General features: G+C 59.8%; 1 protein-coding gene across 5 annotated transcripts in view; it reads left to right on the top strand.

Annotated features, from left to right (window-relative positions):
* The first annotated feature begins 715 nt into the window (after positions 1 to 715).
* The window catches only part of Slc6a6 (solute carrier family 6 member 6), a 52,553-nt gene continuing 33,073 nt past the window's right edge, over positions 716 to 20,195 (top strand). Inside the window, exons 1-2 of one of the 5 annotated variants that reach the window (XM_004870491.4) lie at positions 752 to 906; positions 10,632 to 10,675. The gene's annotated coding sequence lies outside the window, so the exon portion shown is untranslated. Of the gene's footprint in view, positions 907 to 3,514; positions 6,038 to 10,386; positions 10,494 to 10,631; positions 10,676 to 19,146; positions 19,868 to 20,195 lie in introns of those variants that run through there. The other 4 variants (XM_021248779.2, XM_004870495.4, XM_004870493.4 and 1 more) reach the window with 4 other exon arrangements.

Genomic DNA, 20,195 nt, shown 5'->3' with positions numbered 1-20,195 from the left:
GCCCCACCTTTCCCCCTACTATCTGCCCTGGGCGGGGCATGGTCATGCCCCTGGGGCTTGAAGCCTGGCGAGGCCTAGGTGCAGGGGCCACCCCGGAACCGTGCCCGGGTCCTCCCGGGGGCTCAGCATTTCTGCTTTGGCTTGCAAGTCGTAAGCCCCGACGTGTTCACGGCGCCAGGGCCCTGTGCGAGGGCGGAGCCAGCGGGGAGGGGCGTGGGTCGTCCATGGGCTGGGAGCGCCCGCGCCCGTGGGCAGCCCTGGCCAGGCACGGTGGAACCTGTGTCCTAGCCGTCCCCGCCGCGCAACCCACTGAAAACGAAGCCCAAGATGCCCGCGGCCATCCTGTTCGCCCCCGTTCCCGACCTCGAGTGGGGGGATCCAGCGGAAGCAGCCCAGGGCGCAGGGGCGGCTCTGGGCTCCCCAGGGCCCGGTGGGGAATGGCAGCGTCCGGGTACCGCGTCGGGAAGCTATGCCGTGCAGATCCCGCGTGGTCGTCCGCACGAGGGAGCGCGCCCCGCAGTCGGCCGGGCTCTTTGTCCGCCTGGGTCGGGCGCGCGCGTGTGCGGGCGCATGGGCGGTACTCGGGATCCGGCCCCGCCCCTGCCCCGCCCTTCCCCTCCTATCCCCGCCCTTCCCCACCCTGCCCCGCCCTTGCCCAGACCCGACTCCGCCCTCCACACCGGGCCACGCCCATTCCCCCGCCCCCCGTTGCCCCGCCCCGCCGGTATTTTTCCACCCGGCAGGATGGGCGCTGCGGAGCCGCCAGCTCAGACAACAGCCGTGCGAGGCCGGGACGCAGCAGCCGCCCGCCTCCCGCTCCGCGCCGCCAGCCAGCTCCCGCGCCCCGCGCCCCAAGCTCCGGCCGGCGGGCAGCCCGGCCGGGAGGAGCTGCGCAAGCACGCCCAGGTACACCCAGGCGGGTCCTTTCGCAGGCGGGAGTCGCGGTGGCCGCGGGGCGGGCCTGGTCCAGGGCGGGGGCGGCGGATTCGGGCCGGGTCTCGGGGTGCCTGGGTCCCCAGGTCCCCGGGTCCTCAGCCTTTCGCCAGCGTCTGCCGACTGGCGCCGTGTGGCCGATTCCGAGCGCGTGGCGCTGTCCCCGCCGTATGCACGTGTGTCCCTGAGCGGCCGTGCCCGGACGCCGTCCGGTGCGGGGCGGGTGGCGGGCGGCCTCGCCTCGGGGACAGGTGGTCCGGGTGGGCGCGGAGGCTCGCGGACAGAGACTGGCCGTGCACTGGACAGGGCTCGAGTGGTCCCGGGGCGATCGTTCGCGTGTCTCCCAGGCAGCGCTGGGCCGGGGCAGCGCTGGGCCTGGGTACTATCGCCTGGTGCCGGGCACTGACAACGGTGTGCCGGACACTGTCGCCGTGTGCTGGGCAGCCTGGCCTGGCTATTTTAGTCCTGCCCGGGCTCCAGTGCCACCTCCGGCAAGCCCCTACCCAAGAGGTGGAGGACATGGTGGCCGAGATCAGGGGTCTGCGGGCCCCATGTGTACATGAGCACAGCGCCCCGAGTTGGCACCGCCAAGGAGCACAAAAATGTCAAGGAGGAGCTCTTTTTTAAATTAAAATAATTTTTTGTTGGCTGGAAGGGAGGGGATCTGGTCCAGCGTCTGTAGCCAGAAGGAGTTTATTTTTATGAGAGCGAGCTGGTGAGCGCTTAGCAACCGCCTGCCCGCCTGCCCGAGACCGGGGAGTCATCGCAGGGAGTCATTGCTGTGCGGGGTGACACGAGCTGGAGGGTGAGGCGGGCAGGAGCATGCAGGGGGCGTACTGGGGCTACCTCGAGAACCCTCGACCCCAGGGGACCGGCAGAATGGCTGGAAGTTGTCTTAGACCTGGGTGTACCCCTGTTGGCTATAAGTAGCTGTTTCTGGGCTCAGTTTCCCCATCCTTAGGATGGGCAGGGCACGCTGTCCGTGGGCTGCAGAGGGCTGTGACCTTGGTGATTCCCCAAGCATTGAGGACACAGACCCCGCCTGCCGTGTCCTGGAGAGGATTGAGCCAGGCTGCCTAAGCCGAAGTAAGCTGTAAAGCCGGTGGGGCTGTGGGCTCCGATTAGAGGGTGTCATGAGGCCTGGGTCACTGTGGAATGTGGCAAGGGTCAGGTGCAGCGCCAAGCCTTTGTCCTTTGGGAATGCCCTGCATCACACCCCATGGTGGTGGTCAGCCTCCCAGTCCCCTTGGTCACAGCTGCTTGGCAGTGTTGCTTGGCCCAAGGTGGTGCTGCCCATTTTACAGATGGGCTAATAGAAGACTTTGTGGGGGGGGGCAAGGGCAGCCCACTTGGCCAGCAGTGACTTTGGACTTCGGAGGTTTGGTCACTGATTTCTGGGGGGATGGGGGATTGGATGAGAGCCTGGAGAGGACTGTTCAACCCCCGCATGTCCAGACCCTGTCTGTTCCAGGAACGGGAGCGTCTCATGGTCTTTCCAGAGATCCCAGTGACATGGCACCTGTGGTCACTGAGTGCATTCCTGTGCAGGAGGGCGGAAGTCAGCTGCAGGGACTCCAGGAATGGGAATGCGGCTTATTGCTGCCCTGGGGCCTGGGTGGGAACTGGGGTGCCCCTTACAGTAGCAGCTTAGGGCACCCACTCTACCAAAGGGCCCGACACAGACAGATGCTTGGAGCTGACACATGTGCGTCTGGTGTTCACCAGGTTGTCTGGGCTGGGGCTCAGATCTGTGGAGGGCTGGGTCTGTAAGCACCCACGGTGGCCTACGGGAGAGAAGGAGTTTCCTTCTGCAGCCCTGAACTTAGCTGGTGATTGAACCTCAGCTGAGGGAGCTCTGTGTGGCATCAGGTTTGGAGTAGAAGGTTGTCTTTCCGGGAGCTTGTGGCTGGGCCGAGGGCTCTGGGAGGTATTGCCGACAGGGAGACTTGGTGACCTGGTGTGTTGCTGGTGGGGAACATGGCTTCCGAGGGCAGGCCATGTCAGAGCTGCTGTCTTCCATGGTCGAGACCAGGATGGCCAGTGTTCCTGGAGGGGGCACACAGGTGCCAAGGCACTGAGGCACAGAGTGGCCGAGCGTGTTTGTGGAACATGTCCCCTGGGTCCCGGCGCAAGAGAGGAACAGGAGCCAGACAGGATTTGGCAGGAGTCAGACGATGGGGCTGTGGGTGCTGGGTAAGTGTCTTGAGCTTTATCCGGAGGGCAGCAGAGATAGAAATAGGATCCTACAGGTTTGGGGACAGCAGGGCAGAAGCTGTAGAAGCCTGGAGCCTGGAGGTGCCCGGGAGAGCCCCATGCTGAGTGAGAAACTGGGCTGGGCTCCAGGAGACCCGGGGTCGCTGGTGGGCAGGGCACAGAGCGAGTTCTGTGCCAGCGAGTTCTGCCCTGAGCACTTTCTGTAAACACGGGGCGCGGCCCGGACATGCTGTTTAGCAGGTACACAGGCCATTAAGTCCCAGCTGTGGCCTCACTGGAGTGCAGCCTGGGCCTTCAGGGTGAGTTACCGACTGGGCCTGGGATCCCCTCCCACCCCACCTAGTCTGAGGCTGCATCTGGAGGCCGCCAGAGTGGAGGAGACAGAGCGAGGAATGGCTTTTCTGTTCCCAAAACAAGCCCCACGAGGGGTAGAGGTGTTGGGGTGGGGAGCAGTGTGGCCAGGCCTTAGACACCTAGGACAGGGCACAGTGCCCACCTGGCCCTGGCCTCTGTGTGCCCAGCACTAGGGAGGCTGAGGCGGGAGGATCACTGGTGCCCAAGTTGGGGGCCGTTCTGGGAACCTTAGCCCCACCTGGTCTCAAAGAAAATGAATAATCTGGAAGACTTTTTAAATTAATGGAGGTGGGACCAGAGCCTGGGAATCTGTATCTTAAAAAGTTTTGTGTTCTGAGGTTTTTCCCCACTTTGAGTCAGGGTCTCTGTGCTGCCCAGGCTGGCCCTGAACTCCTGGACTCCAGCAGTCCTCCTGCCTCGGCCTGAGCTCCCAGAGCTCTGGGGCTGCTGGGTTTTCCCCCCGGTACCTCCCCTGACTTTGAAAAAGTCCTGGAGGTGCTTGGGGTGTGATGCAGTGGTCAGGCACCCCAGGCGCACATGGGTGAACAAGTAAAATAAAAACACCATGGGGGTGGGGCTCAACTAGTGTGTGAGGATCAGGACTCAGCCTCCCCTCACCCCGAAGCCGTGTCCTCTGTCCCCACTGCCATAGGACTGGGGATGGAACCCTAGTCTTTGCTGCACCCTAGCCCACCCACCTCTTCAGATCACCACTTTCTGATTTGTCACCAGAAATCAGTCTAGAACCTCCTTCGAGGGACTCCTGTGGGACACATCCCTGTCCCTGGGGTCGCGCCCTATCCCCACTGGCTCCCTGGGGTCTCGTCACTCCCCCACCCCTCATGAACGATAGCCCAGAGCATTAAGAGGAAAATGCTGGAAAGGAGGACTACTGAGTGTGACTTTATTACCGCATCGTTGTAACTGTTTTATTACCAGCTGTGTGGTTAACCTCGTAGGGGCCTGATCTACCGATCTGCCCTGCCCTGCCCTGCCCTGCCCTGCCCTGCCGTCTGCCGGCTGCCAGCATCCCAGGCTGGTGTGACTCTGTCCCCGCTGTTCAGCCCCAGGGTCTCAGGATCGTCCTGTGGGTGAGGGGCAGTACAGTCGCTGCAGGGCAGGTCAAGCGGCTGCCTGCGTCTGTGCAGGAGTCTGTTTTTGGACACGTTTTCATCTACCCGGGAGTGGCACTGCATACATGTTGACTCAGGAGAAACTGCCAAAAGACTCACGTTTATTTATTGATTTATTCTGGTTTTTTGAGACAGGCTCTGGCTATGTAGTCCAGGTTGGCTTTGAACTCAGTATGTAGCCCAGGCTGGCCTCAAAGTCGTGGTGATCCTCCTGCCTCAGCCTATCGAGTGCTGGGATTACAGACATCCACCACCACACCTGGCTCAAGATTCACTTGTAATCACAAAAATAATACACCTCAAATGATACAAAACTGCAGACTTACAAGCCGTCCTCTCAGATCATTAAAAGCATGTGTGTCCTCAGCACCACCTGAAAGGCCTGAGTTGTGTGTCGCCTGCACACCTTGCCTTCCTGCCCTGCTCCCTTTCCTGTTCTGACGTTCTCGGACCCGGCTCCTTCAGGACCTGCTCAGCAGGCTGGGTGTCGTATGGTCGGAGCAGAATGGCATCGAACTGTTCTTGGTTCTGCGCGTGGTCTCTCGGCAGCAGACCATTGTGTGCCTGGTGCCATCAGACTGGAGCAACAGCCCTTTTCTCTGTGGGCCCTGCCTGTGGGGCCACCATGGGTCCTCCCCACCCCCTGTGGCCATGGACTTGCCTGGGGGAGGACAGAGGAGCAGCCCGGGCCTGGGCAGGCCAGGAAAGGGACCTTTCTCTTGTTCTTTTTCTCTGAGATGGAGCCTCACTGTGTTGCACAGGCTGAGCTCCTGCTCATGGGCTCCGGAGATCCTCCTGCCTCAGCCTCCTCATAGCTGGGACTCCCTAGGTATGCCTCTATGTCCACCTGGGAGCCCCTGCTTACTGAGCATCTGTCGAGGGGTAAAGGTGTCCTTGAAGCCCAGAGATGAGCTCACCAGGAAGGTAGCGTAGGCTCCAAGGGGCCAGAGATCAGGACTCAGGGTGGGTTCAGCTGCTTGAGACCTGAGCCCTTCTTGTTCTCCTCACTGCACTGCCTGTGTATTGAGCACCTAGTGTATGCTGGGCACGGGCAGGAAGGCAGTGATAAATAACACTGCCCTGAGCCCCAGTAGTTGTGAGGGGGTGGACACTCGGGTGGCTTTTTCCCGGGCAGGCGGAGCCTGGGGCCAGGTGGAGCGAGGAGGGGACTTGGCTGTGGTCACCCCGTTGAGCTTCCCTACCCACCACTTGTGGGTGTGGAGCATGGAATTGGAGTGAGCCTGGCCTGTTAAGGGAGGGTGGAGCTGTCCTGAGAACCTCTGCCCCCAGGCACTCCCTCCCAGCCAGCCAGGCTGTGGGTGACTCTTCGGCAGCCAGTGGAGGCCCCGCCTGTGCCGCAGACTTCCTGGAGCTGGTGGGACCCAGAACCCGACAAGTGTCAGGCAAGCTCTCCCCTCAGCCCTGTCCTTGAACTTTTCTGTTGCTGCTGTTTGTTTTCTACAAGGTTTCAGTATGTCGTCCAGGCTGGCCTCAGATTCATGGCACTCCTCCTGCCTCAGCCTCCTGAGTTCTGGGATGGCAGGCGTGTGCCACCCTACCCGCTCTGGCCTTGGTCGTGATCCCAAATTCTGGCATCCTCACAGCTGGTGGGAAGGGGTTTGAGGCTGAGTGGCCTCCGGGAAGGTCCCTGAGCAGGTCCAAGACTGGCTCCTGAGGCCTGACAGGGAGAGTGATGATCCCAGGAGGAGGGTGACAGGGTGGAGGGAGGTCCTTAGGGTCCCACCTCCCAACTGAGGCTGCTCTGGTCATGGTTTCAGGGACTGTCTTTCCCTCACCAGATGGCACTGGTTGTGAACTCTGGAGGACAGCACCCAGCCCAAGGCAGCTGCTTCCTCACCGGCCTCTGTGCCCCTCTCCCACTCAGGTACCTTCCATGGCTCCCCAGTGCTGAGAGGTCAAGTCTACCACTCCTGGTGTGAGGCTTCCTGGCCTGACATTTGCCATAGAGCCCTCTCCATGCCTGAAGTCTGGCCAGTCTGAGAGCCTCGGGCTCCAGCAGCTCTCAGGCCCTTGTTTCCTCCCATCACCCCTTCTTCCTGCTCTGAATTAACGGAGCTTTGTGTGGGAAGGGTTCTGCTCTCTGAGCCCTGTAATGGCCCTGACACCTGGGAAGCCTGTGGGAAGACCGGAGTCCCAGAGACCCGGGCCTTCCCTGCCCAGAGCCCGAGGCCCTTTCTTCTTTCTCTCCTCCTCTTCCTTCTTCTTCCTCATCTCCCTCTTCCCCCTGCCCTCCTCTTCTTGCTCCTCTTCTCTCCCTCCCCTTCGCCTTTCGTCTTCCTCCTCTTCCCCCTTCTCCTTCCTCCCCTCCCCCAACCTTTTCCTCCCCCTTCTACTTCCGCCCTCCCTTCCTCTTTCCCCTTCCCCTCCCCCTCTTCTCCTTTCTCCTCTGCTCCTCTTCCTCCCCTCCCCCTCTTCTTCCTCTCTTCCTTCCCCCTCTCCTCTTCCTCTTCTCCTTTTTCCTTTTTTTCCTCCTCTTCTTCCTCTCCTTGTCTTTTGGAGTACTAGGCATTGAACCGTCAGCCTTTGCACTGAGCTACATCCCTAGCCCTTTTTAAGCTTTTAATTTTTAATTTTTTTTGAGGCACAGTCTCAGTATGTAGTTCAGGCTGGCATTGTACTCACTGTGTAGCCCAGGTTGGCCTCGAACTCATAGCAATCCTCCTGCCTCAGCCTCCCAAGTGCTAGGATCATAGGCGTGCACCACCACACCAGCTCAAGTTTTAATTTTGATGCGGTCTTATTAAGTTGCCAAGGCTGAGCTCCATATTGTGGTCCTCTTGCCTTAGCGTCCCTGAGTGCAGGGGTTGCTACCCTGCCTGGGGCTGTGGGAGGGAAGGTACTTCCACTGGCAGTGGGTGTCCAGCTCTCAGGGGCATGCAGCCCGTGACAGTGCCTGCCTCCTGCCCACAGGATGGCTGTGGCGGGAATGTGTGGGTGGTCTGGGCCCGGGCTGGCGCTTGGCAGTAGAGTGCTGTGTGGAATGTCCCGGGCCCTGGGTTCAACTCCCAGCACTGCAGAGAGAAGACACAGTCCCGTGGGGGTGGGGGGCATGCAGTCTGGGCTGTCCCCGGCCTCTGCTTGCCCTGTGAGTCCTGTGGCCTCAGGGACTCCTACTGTCGGTCCCGGTGCAAGAGGGACGCCCATAGGGGAAGGCCCTGCCCTCCCCGTGGCCCCTTCCGGGTGCACTGTGCCTGTCGGCCTTCACTGGATTAGGATCTGGAGCCCCGAAGATGCCGGTCAGAGATGCAGGGTTCAGGGCATTGCACTTCCTGCACTTCCTCTGGGACAAGTGGAGTCTTTTGTCTACTGCACCTAGAAGAGTGTAGATTAGAGCAGACTTTAAGCCAGGTGTGGTAGGAGGCTGAGGCAGGAGGACCTGAGAGTTCCAGGCCAGTCTGGGCTACATATCAAGACCCTGTCTCAAAAAAACTCCGCAACAACAATAACAGACCAAAGGAAAAAAAAAAAAAGAGGGAGAAAAAAAAGCCCCAAGCTGCCAGCTCCTTCCTCCCGCAGGTCCCAGGGAGGCTCTGCTCCCATTCTTACCTGAGGGGCTCGTTGAAAGGGTCCCTGCCCAGAGCTCTCCTGGGACTGCTCGGCCCCAGGGGTTAGGGTTAGTTTTGACTGGTTTTGTGCAGGTGTTGGGGACAAGTCTAGGCCTCATTTGAGTACCTGCAGGGTTTGCAGCTGCGTGAGGACCTGGTGACTGCCCTGCCCCAGCCACGAACACTCTCTCCTGTCATGGAAGAGTGCTTGGCCCACACCTCCGCATCCTCAGCGACTGCTCCTCCTGGGCAATGGGTCCCAGCCTTATGCCTTTGAACACGAAGGATCTGAGTCCAAAGAGAGGGACAGAGGCAGCCAGGCCAGAATCTGTGGCCCAGGGACTGTCCCCTGAGTCTCACTGCTGGGTGGTGACTGACAGGTCTCCTCCACAGATCCACCAGGTTCCACCTTGTTTTGAGCCACATGGAGCCCAAGGGGTGGGAATTTGGGGATTTTTCTCCCTATCTTGTTTCATTACCCGACTTCAGGCCTGGGAATTGGATCTGGGCAGCCTCAGTGGCTTGGTCATGTCTTGGACCCGGCAGAGGGTGATGAACAGGAGCTGTGGTGACAACTGGTGCCGACCCAGGACTGGAATCAGACTCGAAGTCTTTCTTTTAGTGCTGGAATGGAGCCCAGGGCCTCCAACACGCTAGCCAGGCACTCTGCCTTTTATTTTGAGACAGGGCCTTGCTGTGTAGCCCAGTCTGGCCTCGATTTCAAGGTAATCCTCCTGACTCAGCCTCCTGGGTGCTGGGATTGCAGGGGTGCGCCACTGCATCTGGCCATTATCCTCCTTTTTTGTGCATGGAAGACCCGAGCCTGGCCAAATTCAGATAACTCGCCCCAGTCCTGGGCTGGGAGCTGGCGGGGCTGTGCCCTGGGCCGGTGCCATCTTGGAAAGGCTGCCTAGGGGAAGCCTCTTGCTGCTCTGAGTCCTTGGTCCAAAAGCTGCAGGAGACTTCACGGCGGCCAAGTAGGATGTAGGATGCACGTCGGGGAGGCCTTGGCGGGCTGCCCGGTCTCGGCCCCTGAGCTCCAGCTCCCTACGGGTCAGGTTGCCCGCCACAACCTGGGGCCTGGCTGGGACAATGACCCCTCCTTGTGCCCCATGGTGTTTGGGGGCTTTGGTGACAGTGAGGGGCCGTGCCTCCTGCCAGCTAGGACCCTGTGTTTGCATGCCCACCTGTCCTTGGCTGGAATGGGCCGCAGTGGAGGTGTCCGTGGACTCGTCAGCCGGAAGTGGACGCAGCTACAACCCGGGCTGTCACGCAGTCCCTTCTCAGGGTCCCCTGGGTTTCCTGATGGACTACACTGCAAGAAGGGTGGCCGGATGGGACACATGAGGGCCACAGACATGGGACTGCCCGAGCACCGTGCTGCAGGCAACATCTGTGGCCTAGCACCCCCTGCCCTCATCTTGGTGAGTCTCAGAGACGTCAGAGGAGCTTGAGGCAATGCAGCCTGTCCAAGGCAGGGCCATATCTGCACCCTTGGGGTTACAGTAGGCAGAAATTCGCTGAGACGAAATCTAAGCAAACAGGAAGCGCTGTGTTCAGTGAGGAGGCTGAGCTATCCACCTTCACTGGGCTCCTTATCCCTCTGTGCCCGCCACATTCTCTATCCTCTGCTGTTCTCCATTGCAGGTGCGTGAGGCCCTCCCAGACCCCTGGGCATCTTGGCCATCGTTCCCTTTGGAGTGGGGGCATCTTGGGGTGGTCCTGACTGGGGGAGGAGCGTCAGTGTCCCCTGAGGGGCATGGTGCCCAAAGGCCAGGCCCACAGCCAAACGCCATTCTCTGTCCCATGAGCACTGACCTCCTCAGTACCCTTTGGAACTGAGATCCTTGTGGCCCGCCCCACCCATTGTCACAGGCTGCGTGTCCACCCGGCAGATGGCCTCAATGGCACCCTTGTCCTGGTCCCGGGCTTGGGACCTGGCTCCCAGTGGGTGCTCATGGACTGTTGATGTCACTCCCATTTCCGAGGCCCAGGCGAGGGGGTACCTGGTCCCATGTCGTACCAGCCCTAGGCTGGCTGTTCACCGAGATGGAAACAGGAGTGCAAGGCAAGGTCCCCATGTCCCCATTTGCAAGTTCTGGGAGAGCCTCCTGCCTCAGCCAACAAGTGTGCAAGGTCTGAGGGGCCTCATTCCTCCCCATGCAGCGGGCGCCAGAAGCCTGTGTGGGAGGAAGGCCGCCTTCATGGATCCCATCCCCATGCCACGGAAAATAAATAAGAACACAGAGCATAAACCCTGAAGCAGAACCGCACCGTGTTCCCAGAGCCTTCGGTTCGTGTGCCCCAGTGTGAGTGGGGGTGTATGATTGCAGGTGCGTGTGCCCGAGTGTGAGCCAGGGCCTGAACGTGGGTGCATAACCCGCCCTTCCCCAGCCACAGCCACCCTGATGGCATCCCCTCCTCTGTGCAGGTCCAGATCTGGAACTACAGACCCCGCTGAGGAGCCTCCTGCCTGTGAGTAGTCACAACATCTCCCTGGGTCTGGGGACATTGTCCTAGGCACCCAGGGGCAGCTCTCTGGGAGGATGGGACCTGCCCAGGGTGCTGGGGATGGCTGGGCCTGTTTATTTACTTATTTATTTAGTTTGATTGGCCTTGAACTCATGGAGATCTTCCTGCCTCAGCCTCCTGGGATTACAAATGTTGCACCACCACACCCAACTCCAAAATTTTATTTTTCTACATTTCTTTCCTTTTTTTTTGGTACCGGGATCGAACTCGGCACCTTTCGCTTGCAAGGCAGATGCCAGAACCACTGAGCTAAATCCCCAGCCCCAAAACTTTATTTTTAAAATCTTGAATGCCTTGAGAGAGCTTGCACAGTAGGATGGTGAACGTCCACAACCTGGGCACACTTCCTGGTCTTAGCCCGGGCCACTCGTCCCTCTGTCTGCGCTGTGGGAACCCTCGGGTGCTGTGCTTTCCACTGAATCAGAGCCCTGTGCTTTCTGCTGAATCACTGCAGCGAGCAGGCACGGGGCACCTCTTTACCCAGTCCTACTGGATTTCGCAAGAGCAGGGCCATTGTTTTATGGGCCCCAGCCGGGCAGGCATCAGCGGGCGGGCGGGCATCAGCGTCTCCACTATCTAATCTCTAGCCTTCAGGACCCTGCTGATTACCTGGTATTTACAGTGTTGCCTGGCTTGCTTTTAGTTCAGGGTCACATTCATCTTTAATGGCATCTGCAGCTTAAGTAGCTGATTTCAACCCTGGCTGGTCAGCCTTTCATCCTGGCCTGAGGCAGGAAACACACCACAGACCAACAGTGGCCTGTGTACCCTCTGAGCTCCAGGCCTGGGCCAGGCTATCCTCGGTTCTTAGAAAACAATAGCCGTGGCTGGGCGTGGTGGCACATGTCTGTCATCCCAGCACTCAGGAGGCTGAGTCAGGAAGATCACTGTGAGTCTGAGGCCACCCTGGAATACATAGTGAGATCCTGTCTCAAGAAAACCCAGTGGCCAATGATTTGTTCTGTGTGCACCCGTGGACTCTGCCCTGGAACATGAACACCTGCCATCCTCAACAGAAGCTTCTTCTTTCTCTTTTTTTGCTGTGCAGGGGGTGAAACCCCGGCTGTTGGTGGTGCTGGGGTAGGGGTGGGGTAAGATTGGTAGGCCCAGGGGTGGGTCTGGCTGATTTGGAGCCACTTGTGGAGTTGCCCTGGAACCCCTCGGCCGCTGCCACCCATGGGCGGACACCTACCCCCTGCCTGGCCTGGGGCTCTGTCAGCAGTGGCTGACCATGGAAATGTGTCCTCCACCTGGCCTCAGGCCTGCACATCCCTGGCCCAGAGCAGGGGAAGGCCTGACGTCACTGGAGGCATAGGGTACGGTTGCTCTGGAGCCCGCTCAGTGGGGTGAGGCTGCCGATGGAGGGGCGGCTTTTATGCCTCTCTGGCCAAGTGCTGCTGAAGCTTCCGAAGACCCTGGGAGGTGGGTGCTGATGCCGCCTGCAGGGCAAGGAGGGAAACTGAGGCCCAGAGAGGTGATTGGCTCTTCCAACGCTGAATAGCCCTTGGGAGTAGAACCTGGGGCCCTGATCTGGAGCACACAGTGTGGACCCCAGGCCTCCTGCTGATTAATGAGTGGCAGGGGCCCTGGGACAGGAGGCACCTTCCACTCTGGCTAGAATGTGCACCTGTCCCCCCATGGCGCCTTCTGCGGGGCCTAAGCTTCCCACACCTCCTCTGCACCCCTCAGAGCCTGGCCTGAAACCTTCCGAGATCCTCCTGCCTCAGCCTCCTGGGTGCTGGCATGACAGGCATATGCCACCATGCCCAGCTTGGGCTTGCTTTGGTGGAATGGGCCCTTTACCCTGGACACAGCCAATGTTGGGATGATTGCACACTGTCACACAAAGCCAGGTCACTTCTGGGATGCAGGCTTCCTCCTGGGGGTGACCCTCCCAGCAGATGCTGGCTGACTTGTTGGGAGCTGTGAGCTGGGGGCCCTTGGTTCCGGTTCTAGCCCCAGGGTTGTGTCGCAGCCTCATGCCCAGCCCCTGCTACTGGGTGACCTTGAGGTTGGTCCCTGAGTCTGTCCAGCCTCACCTTCCCTGCCTGTGAAATGGGCCCATGGAGGACCTCAGGGGACATGGGATAGTGGACAGGGATGGGGGCCTGATATTATCCCTGTCTGAGATCGGGGTGGCCATGTGCAAGCGGGCAAGGGCAGCTGAGGGCCAGGTCTGCCCTCCCGGGTGCCTGATGCCTTCAGGAGAGGGTCCTCACAGCTTTCACTGAGTAGCCCAGGCTGGCCTTGCACTTGGGATGCTCCTGCCTCAGCCTTCCTTTGGAGCAGCTGAGGTTGCCAGATCCTCTTGCCCAGCCTCAGTGTGTGTGTGTGTGTGTGTGTGTGTGTGTGTATTTGTGTGTGACAAGCCTGTGACTCCTGTGTCCTTGAAAATGCCACCTCCAGCCTGCTCAGCCAGACGGCCGTGCAGTGATAAAGAAGGCTTGTTGTGTGTTATAAAAGCAACACATTGTTAACACACAAAACTTAGAAAGGGGCCAAGGTGCAGCTCAGTGGTGACCACATGCTCAGTGTGTATGAGGGCCTAGGGTCTGGCCCAGCAATGCAGAAGAAAAGAACTTAGAAATCACTGGCAAGTCTAAAGAAAACAGAATTCATCTGCAGTCCCACCACCATAGGTAACCGTAGTATGATCTGTGTTACATCATTTGAAGTGTTCCTTTTAAAAATTTAATATCTTGATGCAGAGTCTTGCCATGTGGCCCAAGCTGGCCTTAACTCCTGGGCTCAAGCAGTCCTCCTGCCTCAGCCTCAGGGACCACAGTCACCTGGCCAGAATTTTCATTTTGAAAGGGATCATAATGATCCCTTGGATGTCTGTGTGATCCTGATTTCTCCCCCATGACATATTTCTGGGTTAAAAGAAAAGTTTGTCAGCTCTCAACTTAGAAGATTAAACAAAAGGCCAGCGACTTTATAGGTTTGTGGCCATGTGGTGTCCCCTCCGCTGGCCACACCTCACAGTGGCAGCTGGGAGACTGCAGACAACTGTGCAGGTGAATGAGTATTGTGTGTTCGGGTAAAACTGTGTTTACCGACACAGCTGTGGGTTGGGGGCACAGCCTGCAGCCCTGGGTCCTCACGTGTTGGGCAAACCATTTACCTAATTAGTCCCTGGCGGCAGGAATCCGCTGGCCGCAGCTTCTCTCTGGTCTAATCCCTTTCTATTTTTAATTGTGGTGAAACACACAGTGCACGACTGACCACCCTGACCTTTTTGCTATGTTTTAATGCTTTGCAGTGCTAGAGATGGAACCTAGGCCTGTGCACGCCAGGTGACACTCCCTGCTCAGCTGCATCCGAGGCCTCTTCAAGGGCATAGCTTAGCAGTACGAGTGTAGCCCGCGTCCTGCATGGGGCAGAGCGGGGTGATGCCATGTGCGTCTGTGAGCAGGTCTTTCCACATCGCCGTGCCAGGAACCGGAGTCCTAGCCTAGCAGAGATGTACCTGTGCTTCATCATGGGGGCTCGAACCTCGGCCGTGGGCATGGTGGGCAGGGGCTGCCCATCCCTAGGGTGCTGGATTCACGAACCACGTCACGGACTCCCAGTCACCCCAGCTTCCCTTCCTGCTTGATGTTGCCTGTGGGCCTGGGGGGGGTGGCACCACCACCCGGGGGCCCAGCAGCAGGCCTTTGGAGTCAGATGTGATTGGCTCCCACTCCAAGGGGGCAGCTCCCAGTCTGGGAAGACAGGAAAAGCCAGGAAGTAGAAGGGGCTGTGACCTGGGCACCGAGGTGCAGGTGTTGCTGGGCCTTGCCATGCAGGCCAGAGTGGTTGCCGGGTCTCTCTGGGGCCTCGGTTCTGCATCACCACGGCGTGGTACAGAGTCACTAGGCTGCCCCCCACCCCCCGGCAGTGAGGGTTAGGGAGGAAAACAGCCCTGATGTGTGACAGCACACAGCCCCACTGAGCAAGTGTGGTCTGTTGGTCACTCTTGGGGTGAGCCACTGTCACATCTGGGCATCTCCCTCTCGGGAAGTCAGCACAGGTTCAGACCTGACACTTGCAGCCCTTGGGATCCTCAGGTGTCTTGTCTTCGGTGCTCCATCAACGCCCAGGGCCATCCCCTGGGTGCGGGTGTCTTCGAGGAGAGGGTTTCTCAGAAGGCAAGAGCTGTTCCTAGAGGGCATCACCCGCTCTTGTCCCCAGGGAGGATGAGTCGACACCACATGGCCACGACAGGGCTTCCTGGTTCCCCTTTGAGTCGACCTCTGTCTTTGTACCCCATCGTCAGCCCTACCCCGTGGTCAGCTTGGTGGCACCCACAGGCCACCTAGGCCTTGACACGAGCACCCAGAAGTGGTTCTGGATGGCGCCCCTGGCCTGTGTTCCTGGGCCTGCACCCCTCCTGACTAGGGGGAGGGACTCTGATGCGTGTCTTCAAGGCTGAGTTGCCCAGGGTGTTTGCCCCTGGCCACCTGCAGCCATGGTGGGTCCAGATAACAGGAAGTTTTCTGTGCAGTGCCCATCCAGGGACAGGAAGGCGGCACGTGTGTCCATGTGACATCCTCTGTCAGGGACACAAGTTGGGGGAGGTGACACATCTGTGCCTGCATGATGATGTCCACAGGGAAGTGGAGGAGGGAGTGGGCTGACCTCAGAGACCTGCGCGGCAGGAAGTGACAGCCTGTGGCCCTGTGAGCACGTGGTCCTCTTGCTGTCCTCTCATTTCCCAAGTGTCCTACTGCGCTGGGTCCTCGGCCCACACTGGGCAGGGCTCTCACAGGCTGTGGCTCAGCAGGACTCGAAGACGCAGAGCTGTGGTGTCTGCTGCGCATGGCAGCCACATGTGTGTCACCCCCAGATCCTGTGTCCCTCTGGGTAATGGAGGGCTCAGTGGACCTCGGGTCTGGTTCTGATAGGCCCACAGGGTGGGAGGGAGGTGAGGGAGACAGGATACGGGCACTGGGGAAACAGGGCTGTCAGGCTGGCCTGGTCACCCTCCCTCCCAGAGCTGCCTTCAGTAAGCATGCTCGGGTGGTGAGGGCACTTCAGGAGGTGACGGGGTCTCTAAAGGAGGGGTGGAGGGCAGGCTGGGATCTGGGGTCTCTTGGATGGGACGGTGAGCCCTGCGTAAGCTGAGTGCTTTTGCCCACCCGGTGCCATGCCACACTGCCTCCTGGGCTGGAACGTGCCCCTCCACCACCCGGGCACTTCACCTTGGGGGACCCTCTGTCCCCCAATTTGTTTAGCATCTGCTGGATCTGTCTCCTGGACAGTGCTAAGCTGTGCTCACCTGGCCACCCCTTCAGGGAAGGACACCTGGAGGGGCATGGGGACCACCAGGGCCACAGAAGCCACAGGCTCCATGCTGCCACCTCCTGGCTGTGCCCCTGACAAATCCACCCCTGCCCGGCTCGGATGTCCTTGTTGGACATGGCGCCATGGGGCTGCCCCACGTGGGGCTGCCAGGTCGCTGGTGCTTGAGGGAGATGGCTTGGTGTTTGGAAAGCCCAGCTCTGGTGTCCTTGTTCCCACCGGCCATGCCACTGCAGAGGCCACAGCAGAGTCCCCATCTCGGGATGACATTCCTGGGGTCACCTGCTCCAAAGTGGCAGCTTGGGGGACGCAGCATAGGTGGGGCTGAGGTGAGGGTGGGGTTGTAGGTAGAGGAAGTGAACTTGGGACTGTGAGGACTTGAGAGTGAGTGCGGGGAGCGGAAAGGATTAATGTAGAACTTAGCCACCAGGGTTAGGAGGGACCGTGACCAATGAAGAGACAAGTCAGTTAAAGGACGCTTTCTCACCTATTTATAGAGGTGGCCTAAATCGCAGGTGTCCTGGCCCAGGAGGAGGAGGAGGCTGCTTCTCTGGCATCTGGAGGCAGGGGGTGGGGAGGGTGGGAGGTGACTGAGCTGATGGATTGGGCTTGGAGCCGTGTGGGGCAGGGAGGGGAGGCTGGGGACAGCCCTGGATTCCCCCTCTCATCTCTCCCCCACCACTGAGATTAATCCCTGGACTTTAGCCACCTCAGCACTCAGCCAGGCTGAATTCGGGAGTCTCTCCTGGCCTGGTGGTGGTTTAGTGATCGTCCAGGTGATTCCATGCCCAGCGCAAAAACATGGAGCACGAGGCCTGCAGGGTGCAGGTGTGGTCCAGGCTGACACCTGGATTCTAATCCTTGCTGGTGATTTGCAAAATGACTTCCCAAACGACCTCCCCACCTCCACTCCTCCTGTTCCTCTTGGGTCAGACTGAGGGCTGCAACTCAAGCTCAAAGGTCTTGACCTCAGCACCTTAATGAAGGGTTGTGGGCTTCTCTCCTGTGGCCCAGGTCACATTGAGTCGTGTCACCCAGTACCCCAGGTGGGTAGGGACAGGCACCACAGTGCAGCGCAGGTGCCACTGCGGGGTCAGACACAGGGCTGTGATCTCCTTACCTCGGGATGTTAGGAGACAGCGAGCAGCCACCCCAGGAGGGCGGTCTAGGAAAGGAGAAAACCCTCACAGTGGGGTCACAGCGCCCAGCCGAGCCTGGCACACTGCTAGCCGTGGGCTCCTGGCTCATGGTGGGAAGCAGGGAGGCAGAGGGCAGCCTTGATAGGGACTTGCGGGCCTGGTCAGCGCCAGGGAGAGGCAGCCCTGCCCCAGAGCCTTTGCTGGCTTCCTGCAGGAGGCCTCTGGGGTTGGGATGGAGGGGTGTGTCCTGTGAGGAAGGGGCCTCCTCCCATTTAGCCCCATCAAGGAACATTATTACCGCTTTTTAATTTTTATTTTATTTATTTATTTTTTGGAACGGGGGATCGAACTTGGGTCCTTGCACTTGTGAGGCAGGCGGCAGAACCACTGAGCTAAATCCCCAGCCCCTCCTTTTTTATTTTTCTATTCAGACACAAGGTGTGCCTAAATTGCCCAGACTGGGCTCAAACTCTTGATCCTCCTGCCTTAACCTCCTAGAGTGCTGGGGTTCCACTCCTGCCTTCGGGGTGGGGATTCTCGTTAGCTGCATTTTGTGGAAACCTTAGGCTTTGAGGGAAGTGGCCAAAGGTAATCTCCAGTCAGAGCCTGGGCACCCCAGACTGGCGTAGCTGTGGGCACGATGCACCATGCCACAGGAGGCAGTGCTATCACAACTGTATTTGATGGAAGAGGAAACTGAGGCACAGAATGGGCTCCCTAGCTCACTCGGCAGCTGGGTCACAGCACTGGCCTGGAGTCAGCTCCGGGTGCCGAGCTGCTGGGGATCAGTCAGTGACCTGGGGACCTGATGGGGGCCAGGTGCCCGGTGGGCCCTTGGGGGGCATCAGGGCTGCAGCTGCGGTCCTTCCTGATGCAGCTCCCCATGGCACAGCCCCCATCTCCCAGTCCTTGCCCGTCCATCGGGCCCCACACCCAGGCCAGGCATCCAGACCCAGGAGGCCCCCTCAGATCCCTTGTCCCCACCCTCAGTCAGTGTCGGAGTCAGGGAGAGGCAGGGCTGTGGCTGATGCCCTGAGTTCCAGGCTGGGCCAAGTGGTGTCTGATCCCAGTCCTCATTGCCACCATCCACCCCCAGGAAACGCCTGGCAGGGCTGCACTTAGAGCTCAGCTTAGCAGAATATGGGTCCGCTTTGTCTCCATCTTGAGGGCAGTGATGTCACCTACCCTGTCACACTGCCACCCTGCGGGTGCTGTCGTTATCCCCACACAGTGATTAAGGGAACCAGGGTACACAGAGGAGGGCATCCTCACTGGAAGGTGCTGCGTGTGGGTGGGGACAGTTGGGACCTGGCTAGGAAGCAGGTGATGCCACACAGAGCCCGCTACAGGGGTGTCCCTCCATCCGAGTGGCCGCAGCCAGGCCCCTACCGCCCTGTTCCTGGGGGAGACTGTCTCTGTGCCCACTCCTCTCAGTCCGTCACCCTGTGCCCTGCCACTTTGGCCTTGATTTCTCCATCACAGGGGTGGACCTGGGTGGATCTGGCCCCCTGGGTGGATCTGGCCCTGTGGCGCTTGCAGTGGCTCCTGAGCTGGGGCCTGCTGGCCTGTGAGGAGGGTGGAAGTGCCCGACCCACAGGGCATGGTGAGGTGAAGCTGTGGCAGGAGAGCCACGGACACCCGGGGTGCCACCACGGCCTCTTGAAGCCAGGTCTGTGCACCCCTCCCAATTTCCTGAAGCTGAGTTCTCGCAGGGCTGGCAGGTCCCCAGCCCTTGTGCAGAGGGGACGTGGAATCCGCAGGTCTGGGCACCTGCATCTGCATCTTAGTGGGTGCCAGGTTCCTCTGGGTCGCAGGGACGTTTCCCAGATGGAGAGCTCGGAACCTTGCCCAGGTTGCCAAGCGCCTGCTGAATGGTGGGGTTCGCAGGAGCGGGGGACCCAGCTCGATGGCCAGGCCACAGAACTTGGGCACAAACCAAGACTGTGAAGGTAATGCCAGCAAGGACAAGGAGTGTGGGGCCTCACGCCGGGTGGATGAGGAGCCTGGTGCCGGACACCGAGGATAGGACAGAGTGATCTTGGGCTCCAGGTGGAGAACTTAGAGACTGTCTTCTGCCGGCTGGCAGCAGTTGAGGTCTGGCGTGAGGAATGTGGTGGAGTGGAGGTCAGAGCACCCAGCACAGTGGGGCTGCTCCTGTGATGCTGTGTGATGGGCCACGTGACCACACGGTCCATCCAGCTCTGCCTGGGAAGGACCTTTGTCAGGACCTATGTCAGGATCTTTGTGTTGTCATCCATCTGTTGTGGCCCGAGTCTGACCGTGTGTGGGTCTGGGCGCTGGCCTCTGGCACCCCCAGGAGATGTCCAGGAACCAGGCAGTGCAATGGATGCCGAACCTCTCAAGATCTGGGGTCATCTCAGAGAGAAGCCCAGCAGAGCTTGAATCTTCATGGGGCACTGTGCCTGGGGCCACACGTCCTGGCCACCCTTTGGCTCAGTCAGTGGCTGACTGGTGTCCTGGGCCCCAGATGTCCCTCTGGTGGACCTTGATGTATGAGTCCTGTGCCAGGTGCAGCTGACAGTGGAGGATGGCTGTGACCAGGCTGAGGGGAGGTTGCACACCACACACGGGGCAGCTGGCGAGGGGAGGAGCCCGGGCCCGGAACATGCGGCGGGTGCGCTAGGACACTGTCATGCTGCCCCAGCCGCTCAGTCCTGGCCCTGTGTGATGGAGCTCCCTGAGCCAGAGTGAGGTAAGGGCGCAGTGAGGAGGGGAGAGGGGCGTTTCCTGACTGAAGGAAAGCGGAACCAGGCACGGGAGAGGCTGTTGACAAACAGAGGCAATGCCCAGCTGAGGGGGTGGCCTGGCTGGCTTCCAGGGAGCCTGGTGATGGCAGAGGGGACACTGTGCCCCAAGCGGTATTGTCATGGCGTGGGGGGTGGGGTCCCCTCCACTTGCATTTTGCAGCCCTCTATGTGCTCTGGGTCCTCAGCATGAAAGGGGAAGTAGAGCAGACGCTCCATCTCTGGGGCTGTCCAGGAAGTGCCCTGGCTCCTGCCCACTTCCGGGGTGGCGGGGAA

Source organism: Heterocephalus glaber, unplaced genomic scaffold (genome assembly GCF_053883595.1).
Source record: "Heterocephalus glaber isolate CG9 unplaced genomic scaffold, H.glaber_assembly_v1.0 deba00001615, whole genome shotgun sequence".
Taxonomy (NCBI): domain Eukaryota; kingdom Metazoa; phylum Chordata; class Mammalia; order Rodentia; family Bathyergidae; genus Heterocephalus; species Heterocephalus glaber.
Note: the sequence above shows the minus strand (reverse complement) of the source record. Positions and strands in the feature narration are given on the sequence as shown.